We start from the raw sequence: 17,373 nt of genomic DNA on the forward strand, positions 1-17,373 counted from the left end.
AAGTTTTAGGTTACGAATTTCATTGAGTTTTATTTTCAGTTTCTTTCTAGTTTATTTTCATTTGTCATGGGCCTTGATTTGTGGATTTGTCAACTCTTTGTGGATTTCTGTTCTCGCAATTATCAATACATATCAGTATTCTTCTTAAACTTTATTTTTGATCTATTATTTATGGTTATCTTTTCAATCAAGTATATAATTTTTATTAGATCCTTGAGGAACTAATCCTTTTATGGGAGATTAACGAGTGGACGTAGGAGTAATTAACTTCTATGTAGGGTATTTTAACAGATTAGCTGGTTGGGATAGGAAGAACTTAAAACCACTAGACTTGACAACCCTAGGAAGTCATCTAGGTGGGAATAAACCCAAAATTGGTATTGTCTATCTATGAACACCTTACCCCAATCTAATCTAGACTGTGAGGTTAAGAGAGAAGTGGCTCTTGTCGACTCATTGGTTTAGTGGAAGATCGAGAGATCCTACTAGGTTAATTACTAGTTGATTGAATAGAACCCAAAATAAGAGTTAGTTATGATCATCGAAGTGAGTTAGTCTTCTGTTCTTAGAATTGATCAAGTTTACAAGTTAGTTTTTCGTCCTTATTTTTACGCACTTTAATTATTCTCATACAAAAGAATTTTTCATCACCTTAGGGTTTATTGTAAAATATATTAATTAAATTAGTAAATAGATCTATTAACGTATAAGTTAAAATTAGTTTAGTTTTGCCTACCTTGGGTACGATTCTCGGAGTACTCCAATATACATGATGGTTGCCCTGATTGATTGTGGCTTATGTTGATATATGCATGTTTTGGTACCTATAATGCATTTTACTTGGTGAATTGGTATTTATGCTCTAGGTCTTCGAAAAATTTGCTTGATGTTATTCTAGAAATTGAAAAGATGATTGTATGTGAATGTTTAGGTATGAACATTATAGCATGAATGTTTGATGATTAATGGTTGAATTGAGGTGCCAATTGTGACATACTAGTTAGGCACTTAGTATGGATGTTATTTTGTATATTTTGGCAAGTTCTTGATACTTTTGAATAGGTTAAATAGTTTGAATTTTTTATGACTTGTGGCTTAGGTGAACCTAGGATGTGATTGCTTGTTTTGGAAGGTATTTTAGGCGCACACGGTTTGCCACATAGCTGTGTGTCATACAAGGGCATAGGGCATGACCATGTGGTATGTTTAGTTTAGGTGTATGGTGTGTAACACCCTAAACCCGGCCTGGATGTTATGGTCGAATCTGGCGATGTCACATTGAAGTGTTTTTCGTAAAGCTTGATATCGTTTGCAAAGCCCAATCTCTATTAAGCTTCTCTGTGTGATCTAAAAGATGATTTTAAAACTTGCACCACTATCAAAAGTATTTACCTTAAAACGTTAATAATTTCAAAATCCCATTTGTAGCGGAAGCTTTTTAAAACAGTTGCGTGCTAGCGTTTACTTGTAAAACATTGTTTTCTTGCACTGAAGCCAGTAGCTCTTAAAATTGTCTACGTATTTATGGTATTTTTTGAAAAACCTTTATCTTTTTGAAAACCCGCGTGTTTTCCTTCTGCTAGCATTATTAAGGCAAAACAAATATCAATGCCTAAATTAAAAATAAAATCCAGAGAGGCCTTATTACATAAAAATTAGCAAAATTAAACTACTTATAAATTAAAAGACAAATATGGGAGCGTAAACTGTTGTGTGGTCACCTTCGAGTCTCTCGCAGCACCGATCCACCTAAGGATTTCCTACACAGATGAGCAGAAGGGTGAATTTACGAAAACTCAGTATGTAATCCCTTACTAATAGACAGTCAGACATACATTGCAAAAACAGTCTGGTCCTAAGCCCATATCAGTAATAGTTCAGTTTCAGTTAGGGCCTTAGCCCAATACAGTAACAGTATCAGAGTGGACCTTAGCCCATTGCAGTAACAATAGACAGTGCAGTACAGATATGCAATTAGAAATCCTACCCAACTAGCCTCTACACACCACTCCGTCCAACCCTACACACCATGTGGGGATAAAATCAACCCACCCATCCCTACACACCAAAAATGGCATTGGTTGCGGCACTAAACAGTAGCAGAGCTGCCAGTATGATAAGCTTAGAGCCATCAGTGATTTGTAGCAGAGCTGCCAGTATAGTACACTTCCTCCAATCATATATAAACCCATCCCCATGCAATGCATCATGCAATATGCCATGTCATATCATAATATTAAACATGTACTCAATACAATTACAAATAGCATGCTAAAATATAAACATACATCACATAGGGGTAAAACGGTCAGCTTACCATGTAATGGCAAAACAATCATTTTACCACATAAGGGCGAAACTGTCATTTTACCACACAAGGGCAAAAAAGTCATTTTACCACATAAGGGCAAAACCGTCATTTTTTGACATAAGGGCAAAACTGTTATTTTACCATACAATGGAAGAACAATCATTTTGCCACATAAGGGCAAAACTATCATTTTACCACACAAGGGCAAAATAATCATTTTACCACATACGGGCAAAACAGTCATTTTCCCACAGAAGGGCAAATGTCACATAAGGGTAAAATAGTCATTTTGCCACATAAGGGCAGAACAGTCATTTTATCAAATTGAGGTCTAGGTATACCCGCTGACCTAACAGTAGGTCCATAGTCGTCTTGGGCGACCTGTGCAACCTTAACAGTCCAACAGTGAAAATGGGCCCAAAGCCCATAATGCGGGCTCATGTGGGCCCATATGCCCGTGTGCCCATAAAGCCCAAAAATGGCCTTGGCCGTGTGAACTATACAGCTTGGCCCAATAATCTCCACACGTCCGTGTGGTTAACCCATGTGGGGCCCACGAGCTTGTGGGACCCACACGGCCTTTTTCGGCCCAACGTGGCCCGAAATCGCCTAAGCCCATGAAATCTCTCATGGTGGCCTCTACGATCAAACGCCCACGTTTTACGCTTTTGGACTACCACACGAGCGAGCACACGCTCGTGTAGCGTCAACAGTCATACTTTTCTAGCTTTTGCCGTTCTACGTTTATAGCAGTGTGGTTACACTCTTGTTTGCGAAAAGTGCTAGAATTCCACGAGTGCCAAACCTACACTCATTCAAGGCAATCAATTAGCCGTTTGACAATAGGGTAAATCACCCTCCTCTTCAATACTTAATCCCAAAATAAAAGATACTTGCCTTGATTGAACGAGTGTGGTTTAGTTCGCTAAACCGTTGACGAAGGTTGATCACACACTCCTTGTCGAATAATTGTATTACCAGCGAAATCTATTAATGATGATTGCATAACCATATGGCTTGAATCATTATAGACTGGCTTATTGAAAACCAAACCAAAGATAAGAGAAAAGTAAAGCAATCGATCAACACCCTATAACACAAGCCACGCACCAAGGATCAACATGTGATAAATAAGGACCACGTTACCTATAATCGAGTGCAGAGAGATATTTAATCGTTTTAATAACACTAGTAAGCACATTCACTCCTCGAGAACTTCTAAAAATTGAAAGGAGCACCACCAATAATAAATAGGAGGTGAGAAACGACCAAAAGAGAAGAAAAAAGGGAGAAAAACCAAAAGGGCAGAAGGGACTTACCACACACTATTTGACTAACGTACGCCTGCAGAAGGAAAAAGGAAGAATGGAGGAAGAAAATCGGCAGGGAAGTAACAATATTGCCCAAAAATCGAAACAAGAGGGAGAGGAAGAAACAATATTCGACAACAGAATAAAGCAAAATGGTGGTGGGAGAAGAGAAAGACTTAAAGAAAATGCAACAAGAAATAAGCCCTCAAATATTCGGCCAAGGTATAAGAAAATAGAGAAAAGAAGAGAATCGGTTAAACCTAGGAGCAAAAGGCCGAACAATTTATGAGAGGAGAAGGGAGAAATCGACAAGGGAAAAAAAACCTAAAATGCAAACCCGAAAGCACAAACGCAAACACAACAACCTTTAATCGGCACCACTTGGTTTCCAAAGAAAAGAATCAACCAAAAGAAGTGCCAAACTTACCAAAATTGAACTCAATGAGTGCCTAGAGTTCCTAATTGGCATGATACTCCTCATTCATTTCAAAATCTCGAATTTTTCTCCCCAAATCACTCAAACCATCCACTAACCCTAAATCCACTCCTCAAATCTCTCCTCCAATCTCTCAACCATCCAATTCGAATTCCGCAACAAATCTGCAGTATTTCAGTCAAACTCTACTACCTATACGGCATAGGTAGCAAAATAAAACCCCTATTGCGCAACCTAGGACTCGAACTTCAAACCTCAGACAATAGTAACACACCACTTATCTCTTGGGCCTACAGGCTCTTTCTTGTCATGCTTTACCCATTTTTATTTAAAAGCCTACTGTTAAGAGACAGTGCTTAATCCTTTAAAAACAAAACTTTTTGCACTTGCCCAGGCTTGAACCCAAGACTTCTCAGACACTCCCAGAACATATAACCACTGAAGCAGACAGATTTTTGTGTCACATTCTTACACACTAAATATTTATGAGCAACTTCCTAACTGTTCCCATACTCAAGACCTAATACTTCTCGGCCAAAAATTTGGGGCGTTACATGGTGATCCACACGGCCACAATCTGTTACACAGCCTAACGAGACAGCCGTGTAACCCAGGATTACACGACAATAGTTTGTTACATGGTTTGGAAACATGGCCGTGTCACTTGACTTCGTACGGCCTCAGCCTGCCACACGGCCTGTCCACACGACACATGTGACCATTGTTTTACTTTTTTTACATATCTTTTGTAAAAGTTTCAAATTGATCTTGATTTATTTCCGAGTTGGTTTAAAAGCTTCGTAAGTTTGATTATGACTCAATTTTGTTTGTTAATCACAATATATTGATGTTCTTGAATGCTTGTTGGTTAACTTGATATTTAAGATGAATTCATGTATGAGAAATGCTATCAATTGTTGTAACATCTTATAGCTTAGATCCAACGACCAAACCAGGTATATGGTGTTACATCATTATTTTCCAGCTTTAAATAACAATATCCAGATCTCAAATTAGTCTTAGAGAAGACTTGTGACACCTCTAACTAGTCTCTGTCTCCAAATTAAGGCTATAGAGCATTACAATAAAATCGAGAAACATTTATCAATAAATATTAATTAAATAGAACACATTCAAAATGTATCAAACATTAGCATATCGTCCCTAAATTGAGCCTTTGAAGCCCTAAAAATAACTTTGAGGTAATTTGAGATCAATTTGAAGCAAAATAGAAATTTTAAGAAAATATGAAAAATTTCAAAATAGGGGACACATGACCACGTGGCCAGGCCGTGTGGAATGCCCCAGACTGTGTAGCTTTTAAAATAGGGACACGTGGCTGTGTCTCAGCCCGTGTAACTCACTAAGTTGGACCACACGGCCATGTCGCAGGCTGTGTGCCAGACCGTGTAACTCTCTGACTTGTCACTCATGATCGTGTCGTAGGCCGTGTAACACACTGAGATAAAACACACGGTCGTGCCTCAGATCGTGTGTGACACACGGCCAAGTGACACGGGCGTGTCTTAGGCCGTGTGTACCTAAATGAACCTTAACTAACAAGTTTACCATTTCAAGCTTACTTAGACCCTAAGTAATCCATTTACCAGCCATAAAACCCATTCAAAATGACATTAAACAAGTTTAACATATGCTAAATAAACTATCTTAATTGCTGAACCAATGTTACCTCATTGGTACCACAAGTATACACAACTATACAACAATATGAACTATCACTCAAAGCATGTCAATTCACATAATTTAACATTGAACCAATATGGCTATCATAGGCACCTCAATAACAACATTCCAATTACATAGACCATAAACTTGCACTAAAATCATCTTCCTTAGTTTACATATATAATAACAAGTTAACTACTTGCATTTAAGGTCATACCTTAAAGTTATACATATCAAAACAATAGCAATGAAAACAAGCCTATTACATGCCGTATAATCCAAAATAATGTTCCAAAAACTACCGAATATGGATGAATGGTGTGGCTTGAGTGCTAATCTGACTGTCCAACCTTCAAAAGTATCTACAAGAACAGAAAATAACACCAGTAAGTTATTAAAGCTTAGTAAGTTCGATATATAGAAACAGTAAATCTTTCCAAAGTAAAAACAACATTTCAACCAATAATAAGTCAACTACAATGTTTCCTGTCATCCAAAATCTCAACCCGGTGAATTGCATAATTCAATTCAAAACTCAACCAAAGTTCTCTGAGAATAATATACATATCCACAATATAATCAAGTCTAGATATCAATTCCATATCATGCCATTCAAAGTCATTATTTAAGTGTAATACAATAATTTACAATCTGATGGACGACTTATAAATACGAGCACATTAATCCACCCGAAAGCATGCCAAATGCTCATAAGAGCTAATCTACCAGATAACACGCCAATTGCTCCGAATAGCTAATCCAATCGAAAGCACGCCAAAACAGGGATTATAACACGAGAGTTCACAGCAAATACTGAACCTTGATTTACTCAAGAAAAATAAATATATCAGTCCACATCAATCTCCACTCCAATCCCCACATAACACGCCATCATTCAATTGACTCTATATCTCGTTCATCTAATCCAACTATTGAATTTCAAAAATAATTCTCAAATAGCTTTACATCAACAATAAAATAATTTATATATATTATATCATATTATATCATCAAACATTTCATATAGATATTAAATTATAAACCATACGAACTTACCTGGACTAAGTTGTAATAATTATTAGAATTCAGGGACTATTTCGCTATTTTTTTTTCCACGTAAATCAACAAGGTCTTTACCTAGAATATAAAATTCCCAATTATTAGCTTAAATTTCATATTCCAATTTAATTTATAGTTTATACCCTTTTATTATTCAATTTACACAATTGCCCTTAACTTTCACAACTTTTGCAACTTAGTCCCTTAACTAGAAAATCATCAGGAATGAAATTAAAACTAAATATTCTAGGCCGTTAAAGAGTCCCTATTAAACATTAAATTCACCATCAAACCTTGAAATCTTGACATTTTAACAATTTAATCCTTTAGTCAAAATCTAACAAAAATCACTTCACAAAACAACCAAATACCACAATCAAAGCTTCAAACACATATTTATCATAAAGAACATTTAAGATTCATCAGTAGAAACTTCTAAAATTCTTACCAGATTCAAAAATGAAGGTACGGGCTAGTTGAACTTAGTTGTAACGATTTCAAAAACATAAAATTTATTAAAAACGAGGCGAAAAAACTTACTCATGCAAGCGATGAATTAACCGAGCCTCCAAACTAGGCTTTCATGGTGTTTTCAGCAAGATGAAGTGAAAATGAAGAAGAAACTTCCTTTTACTTCATTTAATTTTGTTTTAATTTAAAATATTTACCATTTTGCCATGAAATCTTAATTATTTTATAATCTTCATCCATAATGTCGTCTAACATATTAACTAAGGCTAAATTATCACTTAGCTCCTTCATTATTTAATTATTAAGTTATTTAATCATCTAAGTGAAATAATTACTAAGCTTTGCACCTTTTACAATTTAGTCATTTTTTTAAAATTAACTATCTAAATGTTAAAATCTCTTTACCAAATTTTAATATGACCCTAATGACTTTGGAAATATTCTATAAATAATATTTGTGAGCTGACACAACAAAAATTTGTGGTCTTGAAACCACTGTTCCATCACCACTGAAAAATGACTGTTATAAGACTAATGCACTTTTCATTCATTATTAAACAGATCATTGATACGCGGCTTATTCAACTATCAAAAATTAATACAGAGCTACATTGACCGATATTTCTTCTTAATGAACATATTGGAGCCCTTTAGGGTAATATACTAAAACCTATAAAGCAGCAATCTAGAAGATCTTTTATCAACCTCACTATCAGGAGGCACTCTGGGTAATTCTTTTGGATACACTTTCAGGAGCTCACATATTGTATGGATCTTACTCATTTATCTTTCATCCAAGTTCAATTTACTCGATCTTATGCCTTTGACTTTAATAATTTCACCTTAAGGATTTGCATAAAAAAACTTTCTTTTTACAATAATCCAAAATCTGATAGTGCTCGGTCAACCAGTCTATTCCCATAATTACGTTAAAATCATCAAACGACATGATTAACAAATTAACTAGGAATAATTTATGTTGGATTTCTAATGTGCATCACTTGTACACTTGATCAACTAGTACATTTTATTTTAAAGGACTTGGAACAAATGTTGTTATACTTAACAACTTCGATTTCAATTTTCTTGCTATAAGATCGGTAACATCACCTTCTTTCCTAGTTAAGACAACATAGGCTTGTGCAAAAACTCTAACTTCAGATTTCTGGATTGAAGAAAAACTTCCCTTCTCTAACTATTCTCCACGATTGATTTCCCACGACTATTTCCCTAGCCTCTAACTAAATGAGCAGATTTCTGAGTAGTCGCAGAAACATCAGGAACATTAGTAACATTTCTCGAGCACTCACTAGTCAAAAGTTCCAATGACCCACATTAGACGACATGGGTTAGTCTTTTTTCTAGTGCTTGCCCTTGTGGTTTCTTCCACAAAGTTCATAGTTTGGAAGACTGACGTCTTTAGTAGGACAACCGATATTAATAACTAGCATAGATAGTTTCCTGACTCAATCTTTTTGGCAGGTCTGACAAAATGTCTAAGAAATCTGATTCGCAAGCACATGACGGGTGATAGTTAGCCACTCTTAATATGCCTCTCCCTTTAGAAGAGATACCACACACTTGACACACAGGTAGTGAGTGTAACAACCCGATTTTGGGTCTAGTCGGACTAGTGGTTTCGGGACCACTAAATTGTAAAAAAGTACAAAACTTGAGTTCTAGATGCTAGAGGTGTCAAATTGCTATGAAATTTTAAATTGCAGGTCCTTAAATGGAAATTAGACCATTGGTTAATTTGTTGGACAAAAATGGACATGAAATGGGTGAAATAGAATATTTTTAAGTTAGGGTCATTTTGGTTATTATATATATTTTAACCTTTTACCATTATTATTATTATTATTATTATTATTATTATTATTATTATTATTATTATTATTATTATTATTATTATTATTATTATATATTTAGTTTCAAATCATATGCATAACTTCAATTTTATTTTAACTTATTTATTTATTTTCTTTACTTAATATTTCCTTTGTTTAATTTTTATTTATTTTTATCTATTACTCTCTTTTGTTGTGCCCTTTTATTTATTTATTTATTTACATATTACTTTCAATATATTTCAAAATTCAGTTTTATTATTATTATTGTTATCATCGATACTAGTATTACTTTTGTTGACATGTTATTTGTGTCTTTATCATTGTTATTGTCTATATATATACACATTGTGATGAATTAACATCAATGCCATGCGTTATTTTTTAGCATACAATATATTGCCATTGTTACTTCGAATAAATGTTGCACTATCATTATTAGCCACGAATGACTTTTAAACTTTAACCTATCTCTTTTTAAACATAATCGATTAGATTTATTTTTATTTTGTTAATTTCTTTTACTTAAATTCGTACAAAAAGGAAATTTTTTAATAAAGGCAATCTTCCGTGTTTGGAGATTCGAGAGATCGTGCCCTAACTTACTGGGTTTCGATTTTTTCTCGTTTGACCCAAATGACTGAATACAGAGAGTCTCAATATCGACTTCGTGTTATCCAAGCATTTTTAAAGGGATCGTATTTTAAAATATTTTCAAATTTTCGACATTAGGATATTAATTAATCAATTAGGTACTAATTTTGGGCGTTACGAGGGTGCTAATTCTTCCTCGTACGTAACTGACTCTAGAACCCATTTTCTCGAATTTTGTAGACCAAAATCGTTGTTTTAATGAAATTAACAAAATAAAATAATATACAAAAGTTTATTTTAATGTTAAAATATCAAGTATTTTTTTCGTATTCGTTCGTCAGCTCCATCAGTGCACACACGAGAGTTTCCTTCAAGATCCAGGGTTATAGAATCAATCTTACATTGTTCTATCAATAAATCTTCAAACATCCCTTTTGATTGGGCTACAAATTCATTATGTGGTTATAGTAGGAAGTGAGTTCTTTTTAATTTCCCTAACCCTAGTTTCTTATTTGTTGGTAGGGTTAGTCGATTAGGAACAATTCCTAAGTCACTTCAAGCTCTATTGACACATACAGTTCATAGCTTGATTAACATTGTGAAACTCCTTGGGTCTTTAAATTTTGGTGTGCCTGATTAAGGATTATCACTTTGCAAAATGTATCAATATTGAACGGGTCCTCTTTTTCAAAATTCTTATGCTCTTCCATGATTTCTTTTATAGGTTTTGAAGGCATTGGCAATTTCTCTGTTGGTTCCATAAGTGTTAACATCTCACAAAATGATTGGAGTAGGTTTGAAAAACTTACCCCTTCAGTTATATCTTGATGTTGTTCATTCTCTAATTGTGATGGGACCGATGTTGTTAGGATAGAAAATTCAGTATTTGACCCATTGTTACATTTAGTTCTCAACTCAACTATTGGTTCTATCTCAGCTTTGACATCATTTTGCAACATTGTTTCCTTTTTGTCTTCCAAAATTAGGGTTGCCTGGCTACTCAAGGTTTCATCTTCCCAAGATGTTGTTGCGGTTGGGTTCACCTCTTCACTCATCCAAAACTCATCTTTAATTTTTCCCTAAATTTGACCGAACCCCTGGCAAGATCTATCTATATCCGTATCCCGATTGTTGTTCTGCAGATATATTGAGACTTCACCTCTTAGCTGGCTCAATTATAATATTAGCAATATTTGGTTTTATTGAATTTCCCATTCTTCATATACTCATTCTTCATAAAAGTCATCATCATAATTTGCTTCATCATTAGACCACATATAATAGAACTCGTCCATGATACTATTAAATTGGTCTCAGTGACTAACTATGTAGGGATCTTTCATTCTTTTAGGGGTATGTGATGGGATTTATTGAAGAAAAGAAAAATGTTAGCAAAGTAAAATAAATAAATAAATTGAAGAAATTAAATATCGTATCTATAGTTTAAAATTTTCCTAATTACTCTATTAGACGCAAAAGTTAAAACTAATTTAGTAACGTTGCCTCCCCGATAATGGTGCCAACAACTTGATTGCCTTCGGATGTACTAACGTCCAGAGCGTGAATACTACTACTAAAAATATGGAATTAAGGCGGTGTTCGCAAGTATACAAGTCAAGTTGTAATATAGTTTTCATAACAAAGTAGGTGACTACTCCAAGGATTGTACCCAAGGGAGGCGAATACTAAATTAATAGTAACCTAAACGTAAATAGATCTATTTAGTACTATAAATAAATCACAGTACGACAAAGTATAAAGTGAAAAATATTTGTTTTTATAAGAAAGGAAATAAAAAGGCATAAAAGAATGAAAACAAAGAACTAATATGTAAACTCAACCAAATCTAAGCATGAGTGACTAACTCGCTTCGATGATCATAACTAATTCCTATTTCGGGTTTCAATTCAGTCAACTAGGTTTTACTCTAGTAGGATCTCTCGATCTTCCACTAAAATAATGTGTCGGCAAGACCTACTTATCTCTCGACCTCACAATCTAAACTGGATTGAGGTAAGGGGTTCATGGATAGGCAATACCAGTTATGGGTTAATTCTTACCTAAATGACTTTCTAGAGTCGTCAGACCTAGGGTTTTAAGTTCTGCCTATCCCACATAGCTGATCTACTAAGAAACCCTACATAAAAATTAATTAATTTCAGTTCCACTCACTAATCCTCCATAAGAGGATAAAGCAAATAAACATAAAGAACAAATTAAGATTAAAAGTTTAAGAAGAATATTGAATTGTATTTGGATGAAGTGTAGAAATCCATAAAGAGTTTACGTTAAATCTACAAAAAATATTCTTCGAAAAACACGAACAAAGATAAAATGAAAATAAATCCCAAGTATAAAAGAATCTAAACACTGAAAAACTAAACTGAAGGAAAAAGTCTAAGTTACAAAAAAGATGATCTCTTAAGTGTTCAATGATCCTATTTATAATATTAGGGTTAGTCATTATCCTTAGCCTTAGTTCGATTGATGCTTTTACGTTAAAATACATTGTGTGAACCAAAATGCCCTCAACTCGTTAATGCTTTCACATACATGGCTGGTGTCATGACATCCACTATTTATGCCGCGATGTTGAAGGTAGTTTGCTTGGCTCAGGCTTAGCTTCATGGGTGTGCCACAACATCTATTGGATATGTCGCGATACCAAAGGTAGAGTTGGTATTTTTGGTTCCTCCTCACGATGTTTCGATGTCAAACCTCCGTGTTGCAACATGACGACTAGTCTCTAGCTCTCATGCCTCCGAATGATGTTCTGCGTACTTACAAAACATGTTAGCCTTTCCTTAGGCCAATTTCAGCCCCTAAGGTTATAAAATCAGCTTAAACCACACTTTTTATTAAATTAAAACTAAAATAGAAAAACTAAATAAAACATAATAAGATTGCTTATATTCAAGCTCTTTAAGTACAAAAACTTGTTTAATCTACTAAAACAAATTGCGGTAGATCAACCATAAGTGAGTTCGCTATAAAGGAGTTCGCCATAGTGAGTTTTTCATGGAGTAGTTTTCTATAAAGGAGTTTGCCATAGGTGAGCTCACCATAGAGGAGTTCACCATAGGGAGTTTGCCATAGGTGAGTTTGCTATAAGGGAGTTCTCCATAGGGTTATGCACAGTGTGGACGTGGCGAACTCTGTCTATTATTGTTAGTGCATGTGTTGTGTGAATTCACGAGTTTTAGGAAATTTAAGGTGATGCATATAGAGTCTTTAAACTACACAAAATGTTTTAAAATTTTAATGTCTTAATTTTCATTCCTTGAATTTTAGTATGGTAGTTTCAATTGCTTAAAATGGTTTACCAGAATATTTTGCAAAAAAATACGTTTTAGTCCTTAAACTTCGTTTTGAAATTAAGCTAGTTTTAAAAGTCATTTTGAACTAAATTTCTCAGAAATAGTTTAAATGAAAATGCCCAGGGCACTAGTTGGTTCAAATTCATGATTTACGTATTTATCGTTTACGGTGTGTAAAATGATGATTTTACCCCTTGTCCTTTTTTGTTGTATTGTGATAGATGAAGCATGATTTAGGATTGTTTGTTTAAAATTACTTGTTTAAGCATGTTTTTAATTGGTGTAATGGTTGGTTTGTGGTGTGTTGGTTGACCTGTAAGGAGAGTTACGTAAGTGGCTAATGTGATGTTCTGACCGGTCGGGTTTGGGACACCACAATTTTTATTTTTGGGGTTTAAAACTGCTCAAAAACTGAACTCATTCTTCTGATAATTTTTGAGTAATTCATGGACATTTGTAAATGAATCATTTCTCATTTTTCATATCTATTTTCATTTTGAGAAAACCACATTCATTTCCAAATAATTTCATTTTTCCATTTCGGAGAAAACCATAATAATTTTTGAATGTTTTTAATTTCTCTAGTTCTATTCATTATGTTCATTTTCGATTCAACATGCAATTCATTATTGGTTTCAACAAGCTAGCAGAGGGATCAATTGACATATGTAATTAGTGTTCAAATGATTTATACTTACTTTTCGACTTTTCGCCTATTAATTATAAACTAATTTAGTTACGAAAATTGTAACACCTCTAACCAGTATCCGTCGCCGGAATAGGGTTATGAGGTATTACTGATCAATACACATCGTTCGCATACATAACATATACATTTATACATTCATATATAAATTCCATTCAAATCATTCACATTGTCCCTTATAGGGCTCTACGAGACCTTAAAACATGCTTAGAAGTGGTTCAGGATTAAACCGATAACATTTGCAAACTTTGAGAAATTTAATAAAATTTTTCAACATTAAAGGGTCACACGCCCTCGTGAACAGGCCATGTTCCTCACACGGTCACCAGACACGCCCGTGTTATAGGCCGTGTGAAAACAGGGCATACATATTGACTTGTACTACACTGTCGAGGACACGCCCGTGTGCCAGGCCGTGGGAAAACTAGAGGGGTTACTGACTTTGGTCACACGGCTGACCACACGCCCAAGTGCCAACCTGTGTGCCACACACGACCAGTAGACACGCCCTTGTGTCTAGGCCATGGCAAACCAATACGGTATACTGACTTAATTCAAAAGGGTACCCTAGGGGACACACGACCGTGTAGCATGACCGTGTGTCGCACACGGCTGATACGCACACTCGTGTCTCTGCCCGTGTGGACAAAATAGGCCATTTGAAAAGCCAATTTGCCACCCTTCTCTCATGCACCATAGCAACCAAAATGGTACCAGTTAATGGTACCAGTTCAATACATATTTAAGCAACCCAAAATATGCCATTTCATACATATATCATGCCATCTATCCATAATCAATTCAACTACTCAATTCCATACTCAAAACATACCAATTCATTATCTATAAATCATACCATAATATACCATTCCTCAAGCATTAATGTACAAACTTACAACTATCCAAAATAGCTAACACATGACCATACCAAACAAGCCAACACATAGGGCATTATATACATCACATATATATCACTTACCAAACACAATTCAAGCCAACTTAAATGGCCATACATACCAATATTTACAAGCCAAATCTCATGGCTAATAGATGAACTAGCCTATACATGCTATATACCATATATACAAAGCTTCAAAAGTACCAACAAAATGATCGGTAGTGTGATGACGTTTCTCGATAATTCCCGAGTCTGAGCTAGCTTTAAATTCACTAAAAAACACAGAAGAAACAAACTAGGTAAGCTATAAAGCTTAGTAAGTTCGTACTAAAATATATTCAACAGTTCATAATATACAAATCATCAATTTGAACTAATTAATATATAAATTATGGTAACCAACAAACTTTCCTCATACTTACTCAAGTGTTTACGAACAAGTTTATAACTTCTTCTATTTGGATTTCATGCTTTATATGTACATACCTGTACAAATTCACATTGAACTCATACCTTTACGTGATACTATTGAATACTCAATATTTTGCACACTAAGTGCCAAAGCATAGCAGAAGCCATTATAATCTTGCACACTAAGTGCCTTTCATAGCCGAAGCTATCTCAGTCTCGCACACTAAGTACCATATATATATGTAGCCGAAGCTATTCTAATTCACACACTAAGTGCTATATATAGCCGAAGCTATTCTGAAACGCACACTAAGTGCCAAACGTAGTTGATTTATCGTCGTACATAACCGTAATCTCATATATATAATTTATGCAATAATAAAACATTAAAACATAATTATAACAATGTTTATCACGTACAAACTTACTTTGGATACTAAAACGACGAATCGAATCGTTTAGTCGATAACTTTAATTTTCCCCCGATCTAGATCCGAATTCCTCATTTCTTGATATCAATGTATTCAAAATTAACTTATTCAATCACATATTTATTCAAGTTAGTCCAAAACACTATTTAAGGCACATTTACTCTATTACCCCTAAAGTTCCACCTTTTTACAATTTAGTCCTTATTGCATATTATCACAAAATTTACAAGATTTCATTGCACACAAGTTTAGCCAAATTTCATGTAGGTCCGTAGCAGCCCAAAACTTTTATTTCTTTCACAATTTAATCCCTCAATTTACACTTTTCACAATTTAATCCTATTTAAGCATTTTCACTCAAAATTACTTAACAAAACTTGATAATCTATCATTTATCTTCCATTTTTCATCATCATCTATCACAAATCTCAAGCATTCATCAATGGAATTTTACAAAATCACCAAAAAATTCAAAAATTAGGGTATGAGCTAGCTATTACTCAAAGCAACGATCGCAAAAACGTAAAAATCATCAAAAACGGATAAAAAATCGTACCTTAATGAGCTAGAAATGCTTGGCTGAATGAAAACCTAACTTTAGCTATTCCTCTCTTCAAGTTTCGGCTAATGAAGATGATAATCTAACAAATTTTAGCTTTTTTTTATTTAATATATCATTTATTATCTATTTACCAATTTAACCTTAAAATTAATTCAATATTTCAATAATTCCAAACCAAATATCATCCACTAACTCACAATAGGTCTATTTACCTCATAAGGACATTAAATTTAAATTTCCATAGCTATTAGACATCTTTAGCTAATAGAACAACACTTTTGCACTTTACACGATTTAGTCTTTTTTCTCAAATTGAGCTATTAAAAGATAAAATTAGCTCATGAAATTTTCACACATATATATTCACATGCTGTAAACACCAAAAATAATATTAAAATAATTTTACAACCTTGGAGTTGTGGTTTTAAAACCACTATTCCAATTTAGCTAAAATCAGGCTGTTACAAAAATACTCCACATAGTATCGTGACCGAGCTCTCCCCAATGACATACCATTACGAAAGCATCCACTCAGTACTCGTCCAATGACCTTGTCATAAGTGTGTTACCCTCATAGGATATCCTTGATCTCTTTGGGATAATATTCACTCTCCCAATATGATTCTATTTTATCTCATGGTAACCATTACATCTTCATTCATGAAATGTTAATCACTATAGCGATCAACTCATTTATCACAAAGACGAATGACTCGTGGACACATTTATTTTTCATCAATCACGTAATACCAATGAGGGGATATCATTTACTCATGTCTCGGGCTATGTGTTTCACTGTTGTGAATGACGCTTCGTACTACAAAAGTCGTACACCCAACGCACCATTTCGGTTCCTTATCTATCCGAGCTCAGGCTTTTACTTGCATCAAAGTGTATGAGTCACGCATACATAATTCGCCATCCACTTAGGATTTAGATATGCCACAATATGAACGTTACAAGTGTATAAGTCCATAAACAGATTTATGTTCTATTTTGCTTGGGTTCTGTCCGATGTACTGTCAGTCTAATTAGTCACATTTATGTCTCTATCTTCTAGGAGTCATCCGCTCTGATGCCTAAGATAAGGCATCTCTCCAATTAGACTTATAGACGGCATATTAGTCTTTTAATCAGTTTGCTCATTTTCAATTAGACTAAAGACATGTTTAGATTCTTCTACTAATACAAGTTGTTTATTCGAATTACGATCCAACCACCCCTTAGTATTAGTTAAACCAATGAGCAACATTTGCCTCCATTTTGTTAAGGACATGTTTAGGTTCGTCTATTAATACAAGTTATCTTTTTGTATTACGATCCAACCACAT

This window comes from Gossypium arboreum, chromosome 3 (genome assembly GCF_025698485.1).
Source record: "Gossypium arboreum isolate Shixiya-1 chromosome 3, ASM2569848v2, whole genome shotgun sequence".
Lineage (NCBI taxonomy): Eukaryota > Viridiplantae > Streptophyta > Magnoliopsida > Malvales > Malvaceae > Gossypium > Gossypium arboreum.